The sequence below is a fragment of the Anas platyrhynchos genome, chromosome 25 (genome assembly GCF_047663525.1).
Source record: "Anas platyrhynchos isolate ZD024472 breed Pekin duck chromosome 25, IASCAAS_PekinDuck_T2T, whole genome shotgun sequence".
Taxonomy (NCBI): Eukaryota; Metazoa; Chordata; class Aves; order Anseriformes; family Anatidae; genus Anas; species Anas platyrhynchos.
The window spans coordinates 4269343-4291539 of record NC_092611.1 but is presented as its reverse complement, the minus strand read 5'-3'; the positions used below and the strand labels follow the sequence as shown (position 1 = coordinate 4291539).

The following is a 22197-nucleotide window of genomic DNA, read 5'->3' as shown; positions in this document are numbered from 1 at the left end:
ATGGCACACACACTGTCTTCAAGGTCTTCTCATTGCTGGACAGAAATTGCATTTTTAGTAGGCTTTGACTGTGGGAAACTTGGATTTGGTTTCAGTATTATGAGATGTACCTCATTTCCCTCGCATGCAGCCATAGACACACACACTTCACCGGTATTCAAAGCAAGGAAACTCAGACAAAACTGTTTCCTGTTTTGTCTGGAAAACACAAAACAAACCCAACACAATAAATAATTGTGAGCAAGCAGAGAGGCTGGGAATTGAGTGCTGTAACTGAATGGGACGGATTTGCAGAAGCCACCAAGGCTCTGGGTATAGGAGCAGTGGGATCTCCTGCTGCCCTGCATGATGCTTTGCAAATCCTGAGCTAACAACCCATCTGTTGTGCCTTTGTAGATAAGGTCCAGGGTCACTGGATGAGTCCTAAGTGTCCCCAGGGTGGAAGGTTTGCTCTGCCAGCAAGGGTCCTGGGCCCTTTGGGATCCTGTTGGCTTTGGTGTCCCTGCCTCAAATATTTGGGTGCAATCCTCAAACTGCAAATCAGAGGGACATATAGAGAAGCTGAAGAAATTTACTTCCGATCCAAAGAGGAGCTTGTCATGAGCACACATGCTTTGAGATGAGGGGACATCCAAGCTTCGTTGGTGGTAGTGCATTTCCCACGGATGACCTTGTCTGGAGGAGCACAAGTGGCCAGCGGATCTGAGCTGTGGCCATCGTGACAGCAATGGGAACACAACTGGCGCCAACAGCAAGCCCACACAGGCCTCCTGTGAGTGCACCCAAGCACGTTTCAGCTGCAGAGGGGCCCTCACCCATTAAGGCCTCCCAGGGTATGTGGCAAGATTTCTTTTATCCCTGTGGCTTGGTGGCTGAGAAGGCTCTTCACTGCTGGAGATATTTCCGTGTGGGACGGGAGGAAATTGTGCTCCAGCGAGAAATCACAGCTATGTCCCTTAATGCTGGGCCCGACCCTACCCCTTGGGTCTAAACAGCTTCTGGGAAGTGAAAGGGGATGTCTTGCAACATGTGCAGCCCGGAAGATTGATTGGCAATGGTATTTCACAGCTGGCTCCATCCGCAGCTGAGCTGGATTCCTAAGTCCCAACACCCTTCAGCTTCGCACCGCGCAGCTCTGGCTTTTACCCCCAGCCCTCAGGCGAGAGTTCATTATTTCTTGCTGCAAGTTCCTCCTTGGATTAGGAGCTTTTTGGAGCACAGCCTGGTCTTGAATGTTTGCTGAGCTGTGGTGCGTTGCACACACAGCCTCGAATAGCCAGACTAAGGTTACCTCTTTGGCCCAAAGAGTGAGTCAATGGGTGGGACTTCGCATGACCACATTGCATGGGAGAATACTCCACGACCTGCATTCAATGTTAAGAGCAGGCCTGTTTATATATAAATAATCTAGTTACAGAAAACTGTTTTTTCTAATGAAAGAAAGGAAAAAAAATCAGCAGTTTTCCTTGCTTGGGCACCCAAAGGGGCCACTTTAGCAAGCTCAGTGCTCAAAAGAGCTCAGATCTCTCTGCTGCATCTGGACAAATGTTTTCAACCCCAAATCCCAGCCTCTGCATCTGCCCTCGCTCACCAAACTCACTATCTCCAGCCCTTCCCACACATACCCGACATGGTCAGGAGCTTTCCCTATCTACTGCTGTTTTGCTACCCAAAGGGGTTTTAACCAGTCCTCCCATTGACCCTGATTATTCTTGGCACTTCAGTAGTTTTAGTAGGGTCATTGAATCCAAAAGCGATGCAATCATACATGCAGTCATGAGGGTAATTATCAATACAGAACAACAATAATTATAAACCAGGAACAACAATTATGCACTTTCCCTTTGTGATTTGAAATGGCGAAGAACAACTGGGTTTGCTTGTTCCAGCTGAAGCCCAAAACGTCTCCAGCTGCTCATGCTGAGGATGAAGGTTTGGCAACTGGAGCAAAGCTAAACAGTTAGGCTACCTCAGGAACAAACTTGGCTCCTACATTTTATTCCCTGTTCTGCCACTCACCTTGGAAATCAGGCCCAAGTTTTGGCATGGTGTCTCTGACCACAGGAGTTTGGGGCTGCCCTCCTCTACAATCAGGAAATGCCCTGAGACTCTTAATGTGGTTCTTCAGAGCCGCACAGAGATGGTTTGATTTGAGCTTGGTTCAAGTTTGTGGCAAAGTTGCCAGGAGGGGGAGAAGATAAAACAGGAGGAATTTCCTATGGCTCTTCTCCATGAGTCTTCCTATCTCTATCTTCATTTCCCTAGCAATTAAGCAGCAACAGAGGTTTTTGTCTGAGGTTTTTAATCCTTGTAAGCCTTGGCCACTGCCAGGAGCAAGGCTGTGCTGTGCTGAGCACACAAGACCCAGAACCACATGCCCACCTGGGTCTGACTCTCCTCCCTTTCCTGGTGCCTGCTGTCACTCACTCCTTGCATCTCCTCTTTGCAGCTCAGAGCACAAGGTCTTCCAGCAAGGGATGACACAACCGATGTATTAAAAATGCAATCGCTAAGAGGCATGGAGCCCACCTGCCTCTAAACCAACTGAGCACACCAACCTCCAAACATCTCCTGCTCACGGGGTGTAGGCAAAGTCCACCCTGTGCAGTTTGCCAAAAAAAAAAAAAACACCAAACAAGAAGTTTTATATCATCGTAACCGGGGTTATCCCAATAGCCACACAGGGCAGTCAAAAGACTCCCACCAGATTTTGCAGGGGGAAAGAGAAAGGAGAGAGACCAAGAGGAGGCTCTGCCCCACAAGAACAAGCAGGTAAATGTCAAACTATTTCTTCTCCCTACTAAGGAGGATTAATTTCCCAGGTTTCCCCTGCAGGGAGAAGCAAGTCATTCGCAGCAGCCCTGGTCTTGATACAGTGGCACAATCCTGAGGCTTCTAAGGAAAAAGCAAGAGACAAAAGTTTGATTCATAAAAGCTTGGGGAGGGGGAAGGCGGGAGGAGATGATAATAATAATAAAAATGCCTGGGGGTGATTTCATAACATTAATAGGTAATGTAGTCAATTATGTAGGCTTATTTTATTTCAGCAAAGTGCAGGTGGTGAGCTACATCTCATCGCAGGTGCTTTTCCAATTAGCTGTACGTATTCTAGGTGAATAAATGGCCAAGAGCCAAACCTCCATGCCACTAGCAACAGACTAATCCAAACTAATCCGGAGGACTCATCTTGCTTCATGTTAAAGCAACTAGAGTCTATTTTCTTTATTATCTCTTGAAAGATCTCTTCTCGTCTTGGAAAAACAAGGAGGACTATTTCACATCGGAGGCCATAAATACACTTCACTCGGCATTCGGTAAGGGCTGGAAGACTATCACTGCTTGAATTCAATTGCTTATTACCATTATGTAATAGCAGATGAATATCCTGTTCTGCATTTGCTAAATGTTTTCTTTTAATAATCAACTCATATCCACATAATGGGTGAGCTTATGCAATAGGATGCCTTATGAGTTCTTCAGGGAGACATCTGTTTTTCAGCTTCGTTAATTACCAGCATCGGATCATTAAAATGTATTTATTTACTTTTGTTATTACAACTGGGCGAGCCCTATCGCTTAGGAAAGTGGCAGGCTGATAAGCCTGCCGAGTGTAGGCATGGAGTAGGCAGGAATTATGAGAGATAGCCCCACACACACATACCTGCATCTGCTGGGCACTTTAGTTTTAACTTGAGGCCTGGCTCCTCCTCATGTGCCTGTTGTAGGTACGGGGCAGGTAGGAGCCAGAAATTGGGGACTGCCATCCCCCGGCCTACGGTGAGCCTGACGACTCCATCCTTCTCTTTGACTTCAAAACCAGTAAGCCCAGACCTCATTTCCAGAAAAACCTCATATGGACTCTGTGGGGTACATTGCCAGTCTTGTGACCACTGGTCAGGAGGTTTTGGGGTGGACACCAGGTGCCCTTGTGACAGCAGAGCAATGCCGAGGGCTCTGCAGAAACTTGGAAGTAGACCCAAGAGAGAGGCCAGCAGTACTCAGTTTTGCCCTGATGCAGGGAACTTTACAAGTTACCCACATTTCTGGATATTCTTCACCAAGCCTGCGGTGCTTCTAAGCTATATCTCTGGGGAAAGGAAGTTTTTCTTCCTAGATTTCCAAAGACCCTGACTTACCCTATGAAGAAAACTTCTGCAGAGACTCTCAGGGGTCCTTAGCTCCCTAATTCCTGTTCATTTCACTGACGATACATGCTGTTTGCTGAAACTCCTTGAATCTTCCCTTTATTGGGGCTCACCCAAGCACCTACTCTGGGTCACTGGCACATCCAGAGCTGCACCCAACTTGCCTTAGACGCTCCTGGAAGTCCCATCACCTCATGGGGTGCCTTGGTAAAACAACCAGCCTCTTCAGGCTTTCGAAATGATGACCCCAGGAGCTCGCTGGGGTTCGGGGAAGAGGAGCCTGCCAGGATGAGAGCTGCCTGACATCATCCGGATCCGGTCCAGGACCATCAGACACCTGCTGAGCCTCCCAGTGTAATTCCACGGCAGCTGCTGCCCTAGCCCACAAGTGCACAAGCGGGAACATGAGCTGTTTGGATCACTTGCCTCAAACATTGTTCTCCGGAGTGTTTGAAAAAGGCCTAATGAAATGTGACTCAGAAATAACTGACAAGTGCCAGCCTCACCTTCTTATTGTTTCATCAAAATGGGAAAGACAGTGAGGAGAAGAGTCAACCTTCTCCATGAGATCTGCTGTCCCAACTTGCCCGCAACTTGCAGGCTGACTGAAATGTTGACACAGAGTTGACATCTCCACTTGATTTATGGAGAGCTTGAACGGCGGGGAAAAAATTAAACATTATAAATCAATGAGTAACATCCATAACCCTGAAGTGCTTGTTGTAAACAATACAAAACACCGGCCTAATTTTTATGTGTGTAATTTACGACGAGCAATTCCTTCCAAATGAGAAAATTTAAAAGGAAAAAACCATCACTTGTTAGAATATCATTAATTCAATCAGATGAGAACTAAGCCAGCCATTGTTCTTAATGGTGGAAAGTTTCATGGGAGCTAATTGCTTATGTGTGGTGCCTTTTAGCATGTTTTCGCTCAGACGAGCAGAGGAGATCTGTTAGTGCTAGAGGAGAACCACGACCAGGGGTGAGAGTGGCTGGGGGGCATGGCTGGACCTTCTGCGCTCAAGTCCTGGGACAGCCCCATCATGGCCCAGCTTCATCCCAGCATTGCCCAGCTCACTCTTCTTACCAGGGACTTATGCAGAGATTCTGGTCTATAGCAGAGGAGTTCGGCCAGGCTTCCTGCCTCCTGGTCAGAGGACAGCAAAGTTCTCTGAATACCACCAGGGAGGTCAGGTATCTCCTGGGAAAGCCTGGTAGCTCTGGGTAAGCAAAGAGAACTAAACGTGTTCCCAAAGCCAGGAGCGATGCCCACACTGATAGGGCATTTCACAGCTGGAGATGCCATCCACCATGCAGTCTGCCAAGCCTTGCTCCTATCTACTGAAATGCCTGTTAAAATCTCATGGCAAGGAGGTGGTATAAAGTCAAACCAGAAATCCTGCTCTTATTTTTGTTTGGCTCGTTGCTTGCTGTCAGCCAAAACTTCTCCTCCTAGCATTCCTCACCTCCCTCGGTAAAAGCGGGTAGGTGGGAGCTACAAGCTGCAGCAGGGCAATGCCACACAAAACCAATTGCCCAAGCTCTGCAAGCACAGAGTAAGAAATGTCCCCCTCCTCATAAACCATAGCTGTGGTTTTAATTAATCTGTTTTAATTTGCTCTGAAGCAAATTAATATCAATCCCAGTGCAGCGCGCAGCGTTTCAGACAGAACATCTCTTCCTCTTCACTAGCCCAAAAAAAACAAGCTTGATTCTGCCATGGACAGTTTAGAGAGACCTGGTTTGCAGAAATGTGGAGTAGAGGCAAGAATCAAACCCTGACTGAAATCACAGCCTGGAGCTGTGCTCACAAGAGCCCTCTTTGTGTTTATCCCCAGCCCAGCAGCGGCTGCGTTTTCGCAGCAGATCTCGTGGCTCTGGGCGCAGGGGAACGCTGTTTGCCTTTCGGTGATTAACAGATTCCAGAGTGCTTGGGGATGGAAAGTTCTTCATAAATAAATAAATGGATCTAACAGAGATGTAATGAGACTGTAATTAATTACTGCTCACAGAACACCATGAGAGGCATGAAGAAATGTGCTAGCAAAATGCAAAGTATTACTGCAGAAAATATATTATTGTTGGCACACTGGAGAACATTAGCGAAGCTCTTTGCTCGCTATCTGCTTACCCTCTGTGCTGTTTCTCAATCCTTACTCCTCCTGAAGGGAAGCGGGGTGCTTTACCCAATGATTTGGTTGCCAGCAAGGGCTCCTGGCTCTTTCTCTGTGGGCGGTGATGGCTGAGCCCTGCTGGGGCACTGGACAGGGTGGGTGCTGCTGCTGCAGGCAACATGCAAATGGCACTGGGAGTGCGATGCTCGCCCTGGCTGGAGACCTGCAGCCCTTCTATCCCCCAATTCCTGATTAATGCCTACAAGCTGCAAACATTTAAAGTCTTTTACATAGATCTCTATAGTTTTGACAGCCCCAGAACCAGGCTTGAGGTCCAACAATTCTCAAATACAGGGTGGAAAAGTTCTTGGGGGCTATCCAAGCTGTTCCCATACATTTGCATTTTAAAGTCAAAGGGTTAAGAGTCAAGATTCAGCTAATAATAACCAAATACTTGGGCAGGGAAAAAAATATGTTCTCTGGACAGGGTAAATCAGCCTGGCTGACTGCACTGAGCACCTACTCCTTTATGCAGCCAGAGAATCTGTCCTTCTGCAATTAATAGAAGCATATATATTGCAAAGCTAAGATTAAAGATTTCCTGTGAACAACTACGATTAAATATTTCTTTCACCAGGAATACTTGGAGAGTGGATGAAAGCACCCTTAGCAATTACACAGTCAAGTCATAGGCTATCGCTTTACACACATACATAAATACACACGTATGCATCAACACTGAAGGAGGGGGCAACTGTAACCTTCAGAGAGTATGAGACATGAAATAAATCTGTTTCCAATTTATCTTGAAGGGAAGGAACTGAGACAGCAAGTTGCATATAGACACTTCACAGATTGAGCAATGACATTTGTTTTTCTGGTAAGCTCTTAAATGCTTTGAAAGAGGTGAAACACGATCCATCTACAACATAAGCTCATAGTCATTGACTCCAAAGCCATCCTCTCAATTACACTTACAAACAGCATTTTCCTGTACAGAATTAAGAGGAATCCCCATAATCCCTTGCCCTTTGTAGTGCAGCAATGATACACTGGCTGCCAGCACGATGGGTCTCACGTGGGCAGGGGTGGGCACTGCTCGGACAAGGAGACCTCAAGGAAACAGCCCCAGACAGCACCAGAAATGCTGTACTGCATGTGGGCAAAAGAGGAAGAACACTGCAAGAGGTGCCACCATCCTTAGAGCCCGCCTGCATCCCCTTGCTGGGTATCGGGGTCCAGAAGCACTCACCCCATGCACCGGATCACTCTGTTGACCCATCCCTGCTCTGCAAAGCAAGCCAGTATTTGGGAGGGATAACTAGGAAGGATAAACCGAGATGAAATGAAAGGTGGGGGGGAGCCTTTATCAAGTTGGAAAGCACCAAGTTCATCTTCCCAACTCAGGTATGGTTTTCAGAGGTGCACAGGCTTAAAGGGAGAGAGCAGATGAACTCAGTGGAGATGGCTAGAGGATCAAGGAACACAAACTATGGGAAGAAATGGAAGAAACTCACTTCCACTCATTTCTAGATTCAGACCTTGAAGTCCTGAGGGATGGCTGTAAAGGAGACTGCTGCCATCCTGGTTGTCACAGTGAAGACTGAAGAGGGAGCCTCAAAACCTGAGAGCTGTGGCAGCTTCACAGCTTCCACAACTCAAGTCATGGCCAAGGCTGCATAGTCCTGGTGGAGGACACACACCCTGCATCTCTGCATCCAGCCAGTCTGCTGGGACAGCAAGGCCACCCCCAGGTCATTGTCTGAAACAGGGATGTGAGTGGCCACATCTGTCTTGTACCTATGAACACTTTTTGCCTCAATTTCTCCTCACAAGGCAGCTTCCCACACGGGTCTCGTGTCTCACCTACCAAACATGACTGTTTTTGGCAGGGCAGCTCAGGAGTGAGACTGGAAGACAGCTTGATTGCCAATATCTAATCATAATTGGGGATCCAGAAAACTACTTATCTTAAGAATTGCTTAATAATGCACTTAGTGTGTGAAGCATTATCATTGCATATAATTAAATACAGAGAGTTACATGGGGAGAGATAAGGATCCTGTGCAAATGAACGAGGAGGAAGGTAATTGAGATTTAAGCTGCTGCTCTGCCAGCTTCTCACCTAGCTCGCTGTGAGTTGTCTCAACACGCGTGCCTGGAGAGAGAAGGGCTCGGGAAATGGGAAAGGAGAGGGGGAGCCAGAGCCAGCTCATCCCTCGCTCCTGCCCCGTTTGTCCCCGTGCCTCTGTTTCCACAAATGGTGCCCACAAAATCCACAGGAAGCCCTGGAGTGCAACTGGGCAATCAGCGCAAAGGAACAATTAAGCCCTGGGGTGTAAATGCTTAGCTCTGTGGAAGAACAATTAAGCTCTGTGAGCTATTTTATCCAGCCCTATAGCGGAGTAAGCCCTGCAGTGCGGACCAGATGTGACACAGGCGCAGGGGATGGGTCGTGCCTGACCTGGGGGACGTGGGACTGCCACCTCCAGCAGCCCCAAGTTGTTGCCTGAGCTCCAGAACAGCAGGCTGTGTTAAAATACTGAAAGCATCCTGCTGGCTTGTATGGGAGATTATTGCCAGCCTGCTGCTGAGCATTTCAGGGGCTGGGAGCTGTTAGGGGGTGACATGCAGCACCCCATCTCCTCCCTGCTCCGGCTGCCTTTGAGCAGGTTGCAGGGGTTGGCTTTGCTAAGGTAAGGGTAAAGCCACTGAGGTTGTGTTCATTTTATTTTGCTGCTCTGCTGGCAGGGGATTTGGAGCAAACAAGAAAAAAGAAAGGGAAAAGAGCAGGGAAATGGAGGAGAATACAAATGAGAAGAGAGGTCCCACCGTCACATTGCAGCCACAAAATTACCTGCATTGCTTGGCAGTGCTGCTGCCAGTGCTCATGCTAAAATTGCTCAGCTCACCGCAGGAAGAGGTTTTCCTCATGCCCCACTTCCCGGAGTGACAGAGCATCAGCAGTACTCCTATTTGTTATGTTTATTGGGGAACCCAGAGCTCTGGTTCTGCCAAGCACTGAAAAACCCAAACCCAAACAAACAATCCTCCCTTCAGAGAGCTGAACACACATGCAGAACACACAGCCTTCACATGTGCAAGAAGGAGAGAGGCTGGGAGCAGAGAGATGAAAGGAAAATGGCAGCTATTGCACACAATTATTTTCCAGCTTTTTGTGGCAATTAGAAAAAAAGTTAGCAAATGTATCTGGAACAGCATGTGGATCAGCAGGAATGCAAGAAAGAACCCAAGACTTATTTCTCCCAAACCTTATATTCTGTGCACCTACTGAGTCCTAGTCGACCCATCCTAATTATGGCATCCAACTCCAGCATCACAAATCAAGGTCGGCAGTGAAGCTGAGAAAAAAAGCTCCATTCAAATGTAAGATGCTCTTGGCCAGCCTTGTCTGAGCCATCTCAAAAGCCAGAGGACTGTTTCACCTTTTCCTCACCCAGGGATACTAAACGAATAAGCAAATAAAAACAAAATCAAGGGAAAAGGAAAACAGTTCATGTCCTCTTGGCAAGACAAGCAGTAAGCAAGCACCAGGCAATGTACCAACCAACACATCAAGAAACAAAACAAAGGCATCACGGATCAGGGAAAAAATAGTTATCTGCTATTTTTTTTTTTTTGCCTTTTTTTTTTTTTTTTTTTTTCCTGGAGCCCTTTTCCCTTCCAGCCAACTCATATTTATCCCATGGCATTTTGACAGTCATCTAGAAACCACACAAAGCACATTTGTTCCCATTTGCCCCTGAGGCAGGAGGACCGGTGGAGCAGCTCTGAAGGAGGGTGAAAACAAACGTCCCAACACCACCATTAAACAGGCAGAAGAGGAAACGCAGTGATACCCTTGCTCATCCAGCCCACTCCGAGCCCAATGTCTAAACAAACTCTGCTGAGGTTAGACCGCAATAGACCTGCTGACAAAATAGCCCTTTTGATAAAAAATGATTTACTCATCCCCTCCCAGCACAGCCGCTTCCACCTGTGCCGCCGCTTACACACAGCCTGGCTCTGTGATTTCCAAAGACGACCATAAATTACCCACCTTGCCAGGCGATGCTCGCTGGTTCCCATGCCTTGTCATCTGCTGCGTGTTTTATCGCCATGCCCAGCAGCAGGGATCTGTGGAGGGGGGACAAGTGGCCAAATCCCTGCAAGGATGGAGGAAAGAGGAGAGCTTCAGAGTTAGAAGAGCCCAGAACCATGTTGGCTCAGCCTGCGCCTTGGGAATGGGACTAACGGGGCAGTTTCTCTGTGTGTCCCCACTTTGGGAAGGCAAGGAGTTTGTCTCTGCTCCCGGGAATGGGTTAGACACATCTCTGTCTTCAGGCAAGGTGCTGAAATTCAGCTCCATGGCACCTCCATGCCACTCGCCCTCATTTTGGTGCCATGAAACATCCCCCACTCCTGACCCAACCTGACCTACACCACATTCAAAGCCCACTCCCAAACCACCAACTAAAATTTGGCTGTGAAAATCATAGAGACAGGATTTCACTTGCACAAGTGGTTTTTTTTAAACAATGGTCTTGGAGCACTGCGAAGTTGCCAGGATCTGCAAGAAATCTTGAGTGATGATGTTGGCTCCTTCCAACCATGCATTTAGGACGCGATAAATTGGGTCTGAACTTAAACTTCCTCCCACTGGGAGCTATGCGAGCCAAAAGCACTTTTAGGACAAATTCAAAATGGATACGGGTCATAATGGATAAGGGACTGGAGCAGCGTGTTTTAGGTAAGCCTTAATCCTTCATAAATTACAGATAATTTGCACGTAAGTGGGTTATAAAGAATATTTCAGTATGTTTAATAACTAAGTATCTGAGAGAAAAGAAGGAACAAGACCACTGATTAGATATAAATTTAAGTAGAAGACCAGGTTAGCAGCCCCTAGAAATGCTGAAATACTTTATTTTGGGAAACACTGTGCTAATGGAATTGAAATGCTCTGTGGGATGAGGGCAGTTTGTAAAGCATGGGAGAGTATGGAGGTAACAGAAGAAAGCAAAGAACTGGTTTAGAGTTGAAGTTTTTTTTCCTTTCCTATGAAATGTGAGCATTTTGAAGTGATCTGGGTTGACCCTTTCTCCAAATTTGGTGTTTCATTAGCTTAAAAAATTATGGTTAATGGTTTTATCCACAAAACATTCACTTCAGCATTGATTTTTGTTTTAAAAATGATTTTTTTGTTGTTGAAAAACAAAAAGGGCTGTTAACATGGATGCACAAGCATTACTTTTTTTGAACAGGACACTTCTTTTTTTTCAATAAATTGCTCAAATTACTTCTCAAATGCAACAAATTTCAATTACCCTGCAGGTTTCACCTCCCTGTATCACATGTGAAGTCCAGAGCAGAGCCCTGCTCCTGGACAGCTGTGGGCCATTCCCCAGATGGTAAGCAAAGGTTTTCCACTCACTGATCCATCCCCAAATCTCTCTGCACAGAGTGGGATTTGCTGTGAGCTGGGCAGAACCCTGCCAAGGGCGTGCAGGACTTGGGACGTGTCACTCAGCGAGGGAGCTCTGGGCTCTTGCCCTTGACACACGGGCACCAGTCCTTCCCCACAGTGCTTGGGGAGCCTGCCTGACGCCCAGCCCTCGAGCATCACCACCACCAGGCACAAAACAGCTTGGCTGCCTCCTCTTCCTGCAACAGAAATGGTGCTCAGAGCCATCAGCATCTTCCCTTCTGAGACCTTCAGGAAAGTAAACAGGTAAAGAGATTTGCGAAAGCACCAGAACTCCTTTGTGAACATTGTGTCATGCTCCATAGCATTGTTTTAAGATCTGACCCTTTCTCTACATCTTGTAAAACACTTCCCTAACACACGGCTGCTTCCAGGGCTGCAAACCAACCAACACGGGCACCGGAGCCAAAAGGACGGGCAGAATCAGGCCCCCAAGCCTAATCCTCCATGACCTGCTGCTACATTTTAACAGGTGATGAATCTGGGGGGAGATAATTCTGCTTGCTGGTTAATTAATCCAGCATTACACGAGCAATGAGAGTATAATGACCACTCATAATCCCCCTGCAATAACATTGCATGCCGCCGCTCGCAGCGGGCCACCTGTTGGGGTGCCACCGGGGTATCCAGATCACAGCAGCTACTGGTCATTAGTGCCATATCCACGGCTGAGATTTTATTAGCCATCATTTGATACGTTATCTGCCTTGTACAACTAGATCTAAGCCTGAAATATTGTTTTACAGCATTAATTAAAAGCATTGACACTGAATGCTTGGTTCACATTCTCCAACGTGATTTACGGGTAGCATTTAATTACCTGACAATTGTGATTTACCACATCTACCTGGTAGGTACCATGCGTATTTAAATCAATTAATGTTTGGTGGCTTTAGTATGTCTTGCTGGGGAAGGAGTGAGAGTTTCTCGTGAACAATTAAACTCCAGACAAGGAAGAAGTTGTCAGATATTTCAGGCATCTAAACTGCAAACAAGATAATGTGACCTGGGCAGAGTCACACAACAGCTGTTTGCAGACCATTGCTTTATTAAGAGTCCTAGTGAATTTTTGTAGAAGATTTAACTAATTAGCTGAGTAGGCCCTCTACAGAATAGACACCAAGTTATGTTTGGCTTTAATCACACAATAGTCCCGCTGGCCCGTTCAGTTGCTGAAAGTTAGGCACATGCTTAGTGTTTTGCTGAATTAGGGTCAATATAAACACACATCTCTTGTAAGCATCTAGGAAGCTGCACTAATATTAAATGAATGGAGTCAGTGGCTCAGAGAGCTTTGTGGCTGAAAAAAAAATGCAGCAAAAATAATGAGGAGAAGGAAGGAGAGGAAACAGCTGAAGCCTTGGCTCAGGAGGGCACTGTGACAAGCAATACTGCTTGTTACCCCAAGTCCTGCTGATCTTTGTGGGATAACGTGTGCTGGGGCTAAGGGGCAGCTCACCCTTGCCTACATCCCTGTGCAATAAGATCTCCTGCTCCAGGAGGGAGGAGGACTACTGCAATGAGCCCTCAGGGCTGGAGGATTTTACCATGTGTGCCCTTAACGCTTTTGCCCTGTCACCACAACATGCTCCTGGCCCCTCACCTTTCCCTGTCCCACAACAAGCTCTGTGCATTCCCAGTTGCTCTCTCCCCATCTCTGCTCCTCCACTCCAGTCCTATTCTTCCGCCACTGAGCTCACTCCCACCCCAAACACCAGCCCCTCTTTCCTGTCCACCCTCCACCATCTCCTACCCCATCTGCCATTAGCTCCACCTCTCCCCTGATGCCCTACACCAGGTGAACTTTCTAGCAGTTCCTATTTACCTCCAGCCTTTGCCTGCTTGAAGGCTCATGCTTGTGCTCCTCTCCCCCACCCCAATCCCCCAATTATTTACCCCATTAGTATAAGCACACCATAATTTACACCACTTGCCTCTCTCAGCTCCCACCCATCCCCAGTTGTTTCTCATCACAAAACTCTCTGAACTTGTGCTTGGCATTTGCTGCCCCAGTTCCTTTTTTTTGCCTTCCTCTGCCCAGTTTGTCTTCTGCCATCTGACCTTCCTTCTCCTTACACAGAGTATTCCAATCCCATCAAACCCGTGCTTCCCAAAATAAAGAGGTCCAGTGTTCGGGTGGAAAATTTCTTTAAAAAATAAATGCCTTGTGCTCTTGAGATGAATGCGCATTGCCGAATCACTTCCCAGCTACTCTGTTTATGTAACCTTGAAGCTATTTTGTACAATCCTTTAGTTTTGACAGCTTAAGATTGGTTATGAGCTAATATTTTAAAATCAAAATAACTCAGAGGTACAAGAGATTGTTAAAGATCTGCCAGACAATCTGCACAGAGTCACACCAACAAGCACAATATTTTTTTTTAAAGGAAAGGCTTTTCCTGGGTTACCTTGTCTTCAAGTCAGAAGATGTTTGCGTAAAGTAAACTAACTCCCTTTCCAATTTGATGGCCTTTAGGAAGTTGAAAATATACACATGGATACATGCTTATTGTCTTTCTACCTGGCATTTCTCTGTGAATAAAGGGCTTCCAGCCAAGATCAACGAGATAAAATCTTTCAGGAACTTTTACAATGTCACATACTTGTGCAAATTGCCCGTGTGTTTATAGCAACAGGCACCACAACAGACCTCTACGCTTTCAATTAGGCCAGGCAAGCCAGGCGGATCAAGCAACCTTCTCCATGTGTTTACGGGTGTGCATTTGCATGCGATTGCCCCACCAAAGCACAGAGGTGCTGGGGAGGAGCGGGGGAATCACAGCTCCCCACTGCCCTGGTGGATACGTGATGGACCGGGCTGTGCTGGGTGGTGAAAACAAGGCAAATCGGATGGTTTTGGGTCCTTTCCCAGTTTGTAGCAAGACCTTGAGTTGCTTCACCAATTACTGCCTTGTTTTACCCATCTGTACCAAAGAGATTAAATAGCACTTAATCACCTCGCTTAATGTGCTGTGAACTGTCAAAGACCTGGAAATCCTGGGGCGTACGATCCAGCGTGAGAAGGAAGTATTATTACGCATGGCCTGGTGTAGCCATCTTGGTGAGAAGTTGCCTAACGCGAGATATGTGGAAATGAGCTTCCAAGCTGTGTTAAGGTAAATGGCAAACTGAGACTCTTATTTTGGAACACAAATGTTCCTACCAAAGTAATTATTCCAGAACAGCTATTTTGATAAGTATCCAAAAGCAGACAACTTCTGTGTACTGGAAGAAGTGAGTATATTCTTCTGTTTCATGATTTTTAGGGATTATTTCTAGGCATGTTGCTGGCAAGTGCTAAACTTAGAGTTTTGCTATTATCCAGACAGCGCCTAAAATGATGGGCTTCCATCTACCTTGGCCAGATAGAAACATAAATAATATCAGTTAGGATAAGATGGAATTGATTCATTTAAGTTCACAGAAAAATGAGCTAGAAAAACAAGGCCAAAATATCTATAACTATAAAAATCTTTGAAAAGTGGGTTTGTTGTTCTCTCTCTTTTTTTTTTTTTTTTCTTTCCAAATAGACTGTTTTCTTCAAGGAATAATTTGCGTGCTTTAATGTTTCCATTTCTCACTGGAGAATATTTTTCAGGAAGCTGAGTAGAGGCTTATTTCTTTCCATAGGACAAGTCCTTTCTTCTTTTCATCTTTTGGCAAGAAAGGGGATGCCTGTGCAACCTTCCCCTGCCAGGGTGACTGCTGCAGATGCAGAGGCCAGTGCTGCCGATGGGTGAGGACAGGTATGTGAATCCTGGGCAGAGCTTGCTTTGCTCCGAGTGCCTGCAGGCAGCGCAGGGTGATGGAGAGCCTCGAGGCTGCACTTCAAAATGGGATGGGAAAGCGTCTGGACTGCTGCACAGAGCAGACTGGGAAACACGAGCGTGATTTATTGCGCCAAATCACACAAATAAAAATAAGTAAGTGACTCAAGCATGTGCTTGCCTTAGCAGGGGTCAGTGCAGTGAGACACATCCCTCTTCCCACCTGGTGGAAAACTGCCCCAGGGAATCCTCCCAGGATCCAGTTACCGATCTGGGGAACATCACTTAAGCCAATGTATTTCATTTCTAGTCCCTTGGGATTCCAGATGAACAATCAAAGGGGTGAAAAGGGAAGCTCCACCCAAGTTTGTATTTCACAGGATGAGAAGTGCATTATCAAGTGACAGTGAAATAAGCCCAAGGCGCAGCAAGTGCCGATGGAGTGCCTACGTACCCGTACATTTTGATTAATTATCACAGTATGGTTTTATCTCTCCAGCAGTCATTGAATTAACCATGTGCACCAGGTGGAGGAGATGCTCCTGGCCAAGAAGGTGATGAAGAGACCCCGCTCCCAGCCTGCAAGCCCCTCTTGCTGGGAGACCCTTAGCAGAAAGCCCCCTGAGATAAATGTTGAAGGTCTGTGTTAAATGAGTGTCAAACAACAGGGACAGGCTGTGCACACATGCTTCAGCCAGATCTGCCATGGAAAGGAGAAATGATTCACTCCATCACCTTTCGAAGTGACACTGTCTCATGTGGGAGGACGAGAGAAAGTACCAACTGCCCACTCTCCAAACCCCACTCTCCTTACTCAGATGAAATTTTTATGTTGCCACCCACACACGTTCAAAAACCCGTGACTCATCTCCACAGATAATGAGATCAGCCTTAAAGTTACGAGATTTTGAATACAATAAAGGTTGCCTCCTAAACTCTTCTCTTGAAGAAGGCCTTTTTTTCAAGCTTTTCCCAGCTACCCCAAAAGGTGGGGATGAATTAGTTCCATTTCTACCTCTCCCAGAACTGGGACTCTCAGGGGACCTCAGTTTTGGGGCAAACGCCACCTGTCCTCAACCTGCAGCACACAATCACAGGAGCTGGCAAGGCCCTCATGTTGGTGGAGCACTGCCTGAGCAAGAACCAAGAGGTCTGGTCCGTGATCAGCTCCATCTCAAGATGTTTCACTTGTTTCTGGGTCTCTTCCAGCTCAAGGCAGGGACTGGACCTGGTGGTGGAGGACGGAGAGAGCTCCTAACACCCGAATATGCCTTGTGTCCTCCACAGCTCCCATTGCAGGGCAGGATCAGGCTATGAATCACAGACCTTGCTGGATTTCAGACAAAAAAATCTTTCCCAGAGGGATTCTGACTCTAAGGTTGATATTTAGGGTCTCTCACCCACTCTGTGGTGTTTTCTTTTTTTTTTTTTTTTTAATTACCCCTTTGGGCTCAGGGTTCTGATTACCCAGTTTCATTCCTTTTTTCTTTACTGATTCAGAAATATTTGAGTGACAGATCTTTTATTAAAATATCATTATCAGAGAGCATCCAAGAACAGGCAGGGCTAGCGCTCCACTCAGGCTTTCCATGCCTCGGGGGGAGCAAAGCTCTTCCTGGCTCTTGCCCGGCCGCTGATGAGCAGAGGCTTGGTATGCAGCCCTTGGTAAAAAACACAGAAGAGCAGGATTCTCCCAAAAGGCTGGGAGGAAAATGAATTTCCACCACACCAGACAGCTAAGCGGTGAGGCAAAGGAGACAGCCTGCTTGTCTCATTCAAGAGCTCCTTCCCATCCCACTCCTGGCAGGAACTCAGGAGCAAGAGGGACACGGCGTGGGCAGCTGCTGCCTTTACTTGTCTCATTCCTTGTCTGCTGAGAGACCATCTGCACAGCAAGGAGAGCTGGGCAGGGGCCGTGTCCTCTCCTCTTGCACCAGTGCTTCAGGCACCCAAGCTAAGTCCAGGGCGGGTTATGTGTTAGAACCTTCTTTTGGAGCAGGGCTTCAGGCATTTTTCCCTGCTTCACCTTCACTGCTGCTGTGAGCTTCTGTCTGCTTTGCCAATGCAGGGTCAATGCAGGGCCAGAAGCCTGCAATGATCCATCACTCGTACAATAGTTAAGAGCCACAATTGCATCTTCTGACACAGGCACTGAACATAAAATTCTATGGATTGTATTCTGTGGGAGGTCAAATTATTTGGATTTGAAAGAAAATGAGGTGTTACCCATCCATCCTCTTTTTTTTTTTTTTCCCCTCACTAAGTGCATACGACTTGCATTTCGTTTTAAAGAACTCTGCAAAATGGGAGCACTGAGAGCAGAACCTGAAATATTTCTGTTTCAAATGGTCTCGCCAGGGGTTGCAATAGGGTTTCTGCACCTTCTCAAAGCCCTCCCAGCTTCCATGGCATGTTCTGACTGCAATATCCAAAGAACCGGACAGGAAGAGTTGAGCCGCTGTCCCCAGGCTGCTTTGCCCAGGACATTTTTGGTTTGGGGACGGTGGACAGAGTGCAGACACCAGCTGTGCTGTCAGTGCACACACCCAGCATGGCATTGCTCTCCAGGCTGGTGTGTTCCTGCCCAGATAAATCAACATCACACCCAGTGCTTATGGGGAAAAAAAAAAAAAGAAAAAAAAAAAAGCCCAGTTTGCTCTCTCTTGCCTATCCATGGCACAATTCCAATTATTTAATGGACTGACTGAGCCTGAAACCACAAAAACCACTGGTGTAGCAGGGAAAGGAGTGTTTCCCAGCGGGGTGCAGTCGCTGGGTCATCCAGAGGTTCTGGCCTCACCACTTGGGCTGGGGCTGGTGCCCAGGGCTTGGCCACACCGTCTGCCTGCTGCCAGGGAAGAGATCAGCAGGGATCCCTGCTTTTCTCATGGCGCTCCCCATTCTCACTAAAATTGGATGGATGTTGGGCAGGTTTGCCTGAAGCATGGGCTAAGCCCCTTTCCTCGAGGCCACCCGTCTTTTGGGAGGTGAGGTTTTGGGGAAGCCAACAGGCGTCCTCACCGATGAAAGAAATGAGCAGCAACATTGCAGCTGGCATGCAGGGACAGCCCTCGCCGGGGGCCCAGAGCTATGCACGCCCCCGTCACCGTGCCAGGGGGTGCCAAGTGTTAGCACGGATCCATCCTGCTCACACGCTGCCTGCTCTCAAATCCTTTTTCCAAAACAAAACAATTACCAGTGCTTTCGCCTCCTCTGTTTTGCTTGGCTCCACCACCCCTGTTTGTTGTTTATTGTGGTGCTCTGCCCTTCTCCCAGGAGGCTGCAGATGGGCCATGCCAGCGGGGAGCTGTGGGATGAGGAGAAGGATCCGGGCATGCCAGCACCAGCACTGCCTGCCCACCAAACCCCACGCTTGAGGCTCCCTTGTGACCTGGGGAAAATTCAGCCAAAATTTTGTTTTGACAGAGAACTCCATTTTGACAGATTTTGACTTGGTTTCCCATGCAGTCCCAACTACTATTGCCCCTTCCACGTTATTATTTTCTACTTAAATACCCAGCAATAAACATGCTAGGATTTGGGTTTTCTCTCGCTTTGTTTTCCCAATGGGAAATGTTTGTTTATTTTGAGGGTGCAATCAGGAACTAAACAAGTAACCATGCAAAACACACCAAAAATATTCAGGGTGGGGTGAAACAAGCAGAGTGGGAAGGAGTCCCAGGAAGGGTTTGACAAGGGGCTGGCAGCAGGGTGGTGGCAAAAGTGCTCAGGCTGGAGGGTCTGAACCTGAGTATGACATTAGGGGAGAAATACAAATATATGGGGGCAGAATATAGAAGAGTGGCTCCTTTCCTGCATGCATATAAAACTGGAGGAACAAAGCTACGTGTGCCAAGGGAAAGGGGAGAGGGAAACCAACAGCATCACCAGCTTGGGGAGATCTTCAGAAAAAAAAATGAATTGACCTTTTGTGCTGTCTGGGGAGAGACTCTTCCATCATCTTTATGGATTTCCACCTTCGGCAATAGCTAAATAGCCTTGCGTATCTACCATCAAGGAACTAACAGCCATGCCATAAATCTTAACCCTAAACTATCATTATTCGCCAGAGAAAATGAATGGTTTGCTCTGCGAATGACAGAGAGCTCAGCTCCTGAAAGAGGAGACCCCTCTCGGGCTGGGCATCGCCCCCTCTCCGGCTGCGTTTCAGGCTCGCTCCTACTTGTCATGGGCTGAGTGCTGCCTGTGGATTTGACTCTGAGAAAAATCTGTGCAGATGTGCCATTTGATACCTCTTGAGACTGGTATTATCTGGATATTATCTATTTCCTGATGGAGAGACTCAGGTTGGACAACGATGCTGCGCAGCCAGGTCACAGTCACCCACAGCAAAGCTCACTCTTCGCTCGGAATAAGGATCCTTGGAATCCCAGAAATAATAATAAATGGGGTTAAGGTTCACTGATACAGCAGAAAAAAGTGACCAGGCCTTGTGCATCCCGCTCCTCTGTCCCAGGAAGGACACACAGCCCCAGCACGGGCACATGGAGCCAGCCCCTTTGCCTCGGCCCTGGGGCAGCTGCTGTGTGCAGAGTCCTCCCCTCTCATCAGTGCTTCCTCAGCCTGGGTGCCTGCGAGCCCTTAGGGAGAGCAGGGGAAGAGGGGAAACATTAGTTTCTTAACAAATTCTTGTGTCATCTTCTTGACAGCACCTCTAAGCGCTGAGTGACACTCAGGAATGATGTGGCTTAACCTCAGAGTTCACGCGAAGGAGCATTTCCCCTGCCAAAGAGCAGCAGCGAGCGCTGCAGGAGAAATCCCTCCCAGCCCTCCCTGCCAGCAGCACCGAGCCCACGTGGCAGGGACGCAGCCGAGGCACCCCGTTCCCTCCAGGCTGTGCCATTATGCCAGCGGGAACAGCTGGCTGCTAGTGCATTTTGGAAAAGGATTCAGATATTTGTGAATAGCTGGGGTAATACATCATGAGATATTACCACCTTTCGGCGGTGATGGCACGACTGACCTTACACACTCATTTAATGCACTGCCAGTGGAAAGCAAGCAGGGTGGACACAAAGAATCGTGGTGAGGGTGAACAGAAACATCTTGGTAGCGCCCGTGCTGCTGCTCCGGCCGGCTGGGTGAGGATGTGAAGGTGAAGGCTTTCCCGCAGCACTCCTTTCCAAACTCATTATCTGGAGACCAATAGAAAGGCACTGTTTTAAATCCTGGGGATCAAAGGTTTAACATGACCAAGAAGAAAAAGCCTGGAGAGCATTAATTAATGTTTATATGTGGTTTCTATCTCCTCTTTCCTTTTTCTTCACCCTTTGTCTGCCTCAGAGGATAATAGGTGGGAACAGATTTTTTTGTCAATGCCAGATTTCAACAGCTAAGTCTCTTCTTTCTCTTCTCCAAAATTTATGTAACAATTTAATGCATTGGCTAATGATTCATGTGACTTTGCCAGTGTTTATCTGCAATTAAGGCTCCCATTGTCTCCCAACATTGCCCTTTCCTTGCAGAGATCTTCTGCTGGGGATGGTGCCCAGGCAGAAACCTTTGCCATCCGGCCCTGGGCATCCCTCGGCATGCCAGTGCCTAAGGAAATGTGCCGTCCCCTCTGCAGACAGCAGGGCTAAATCACCTCCCACGGGCACTGCCCTGCTGCAAATTCCCACCCGCATCGACCCGGCGGTAACACACGTGCGTAACCCCAACCTTTCTTTACAACTTCTTCGGGTCAAAGCCATTCCTTCTTCGTGGGGTGAGCCTCTGGCAGGGAGGGCAGGAGAGCAAATAGCTAATCCCCTGCCAGATACTCAGAGGGTATAAATGGCTCCCTGCTGATTTATGTCAGCCGAAAATATGACTCTGCTATGTCTCTGGGTTTCTATATAGCATCGTGCTATGCTGCATTTGAACCCAGTAATTTTAGCTAAGAAAAAATTTGAAGCTACTGCAACAGGTGAAAAGAATGAGGGGGTTTTCTTTTTCTGCCTCAACAGGCTACATATTGCCATCTTCTTAAAAATAAATAAATAAATAAGAGAGAAAGAAAGAGAGAAAGAGAGAGAGAGAGATTAAGAAAGAAAGAAGGAAGGAAAGAAGGAAGGAAGGAAAGAAGGAAAGAAAGAAAGAGAAAAAGAGAGAGAGAGAGAAGGGACCCCCACCAGCTATTTATCAAAGTTCTTGAAGTTCTTTACACAGTATCACCTGTTGGCTTTTTTTTTCTTTTCTTTTTTTTTTTTTTTTTTTTTTTTCTCCTATGCTTAACCAGAAGAGAGGACACATTGCATGGACAACACTGCATGCATTGAAGGGAAGAGGCTTACACTTGGATTCAATGTTCATGTTTGTATAAATACATCACAAAAAGCCCTCAGTATTTTAGTTACAAACTCCAGGACTTTGAAGCTGGGAATGCTGAAAATGGGGTGTTGCAAGAAATTGTAAATAACTTCTGTTTTTTCAGGAACTATCAACTGCATGAGCAGGCTGGTGTGTTTTTCATGGGGCATTTGACATATTCGCTGCCAGAATAGCTGCTTGCAGACTGAAGAGTCCAGGCATCACTTGCTCAATTTGGTGCAAAGCAGGGCACAAGAGCACAGCTGTAACACCCAAAGTTCAGGATCTGCTCCATGGGTGGATTAAAGCTTCCCTGAACTTATCATCTGGAAAGCTAATCATCCTAAATTCATTTTACGATCAGTGGGAGA

General features: G+C 47.1%; 1 long non-coding RNA gene across 2 annotated transcripts in view; it reads right to left on the bottom strand.

Annotated features, from left to right (window-relative positions):
- LOC110352740 (uncharacterized) overlaps positions 1-22197 on the bottom strand; it is a 36207-nt gene that overhangs the window by 12312 nt on the left and 1698 nt on the right. The window contains exons 2-3 of one of the 2 annotated variants that reach the window (XR_011804878.1): positions 20499-20670; positions 10323-10428 (exon numbers count right to left, since the gene is read on the bottom strand). This is a non-coding gene — a long non-coding RNA (uncharacterized lncRNA). Of the gene's footprint in view, positions 1-10322; positions 10429-18167; positions 20116-20498; positions 20671-22197 lie in introns of those variants that run through there. The other variant, XR_011804879.1, reaches the window with a different exon arrangement.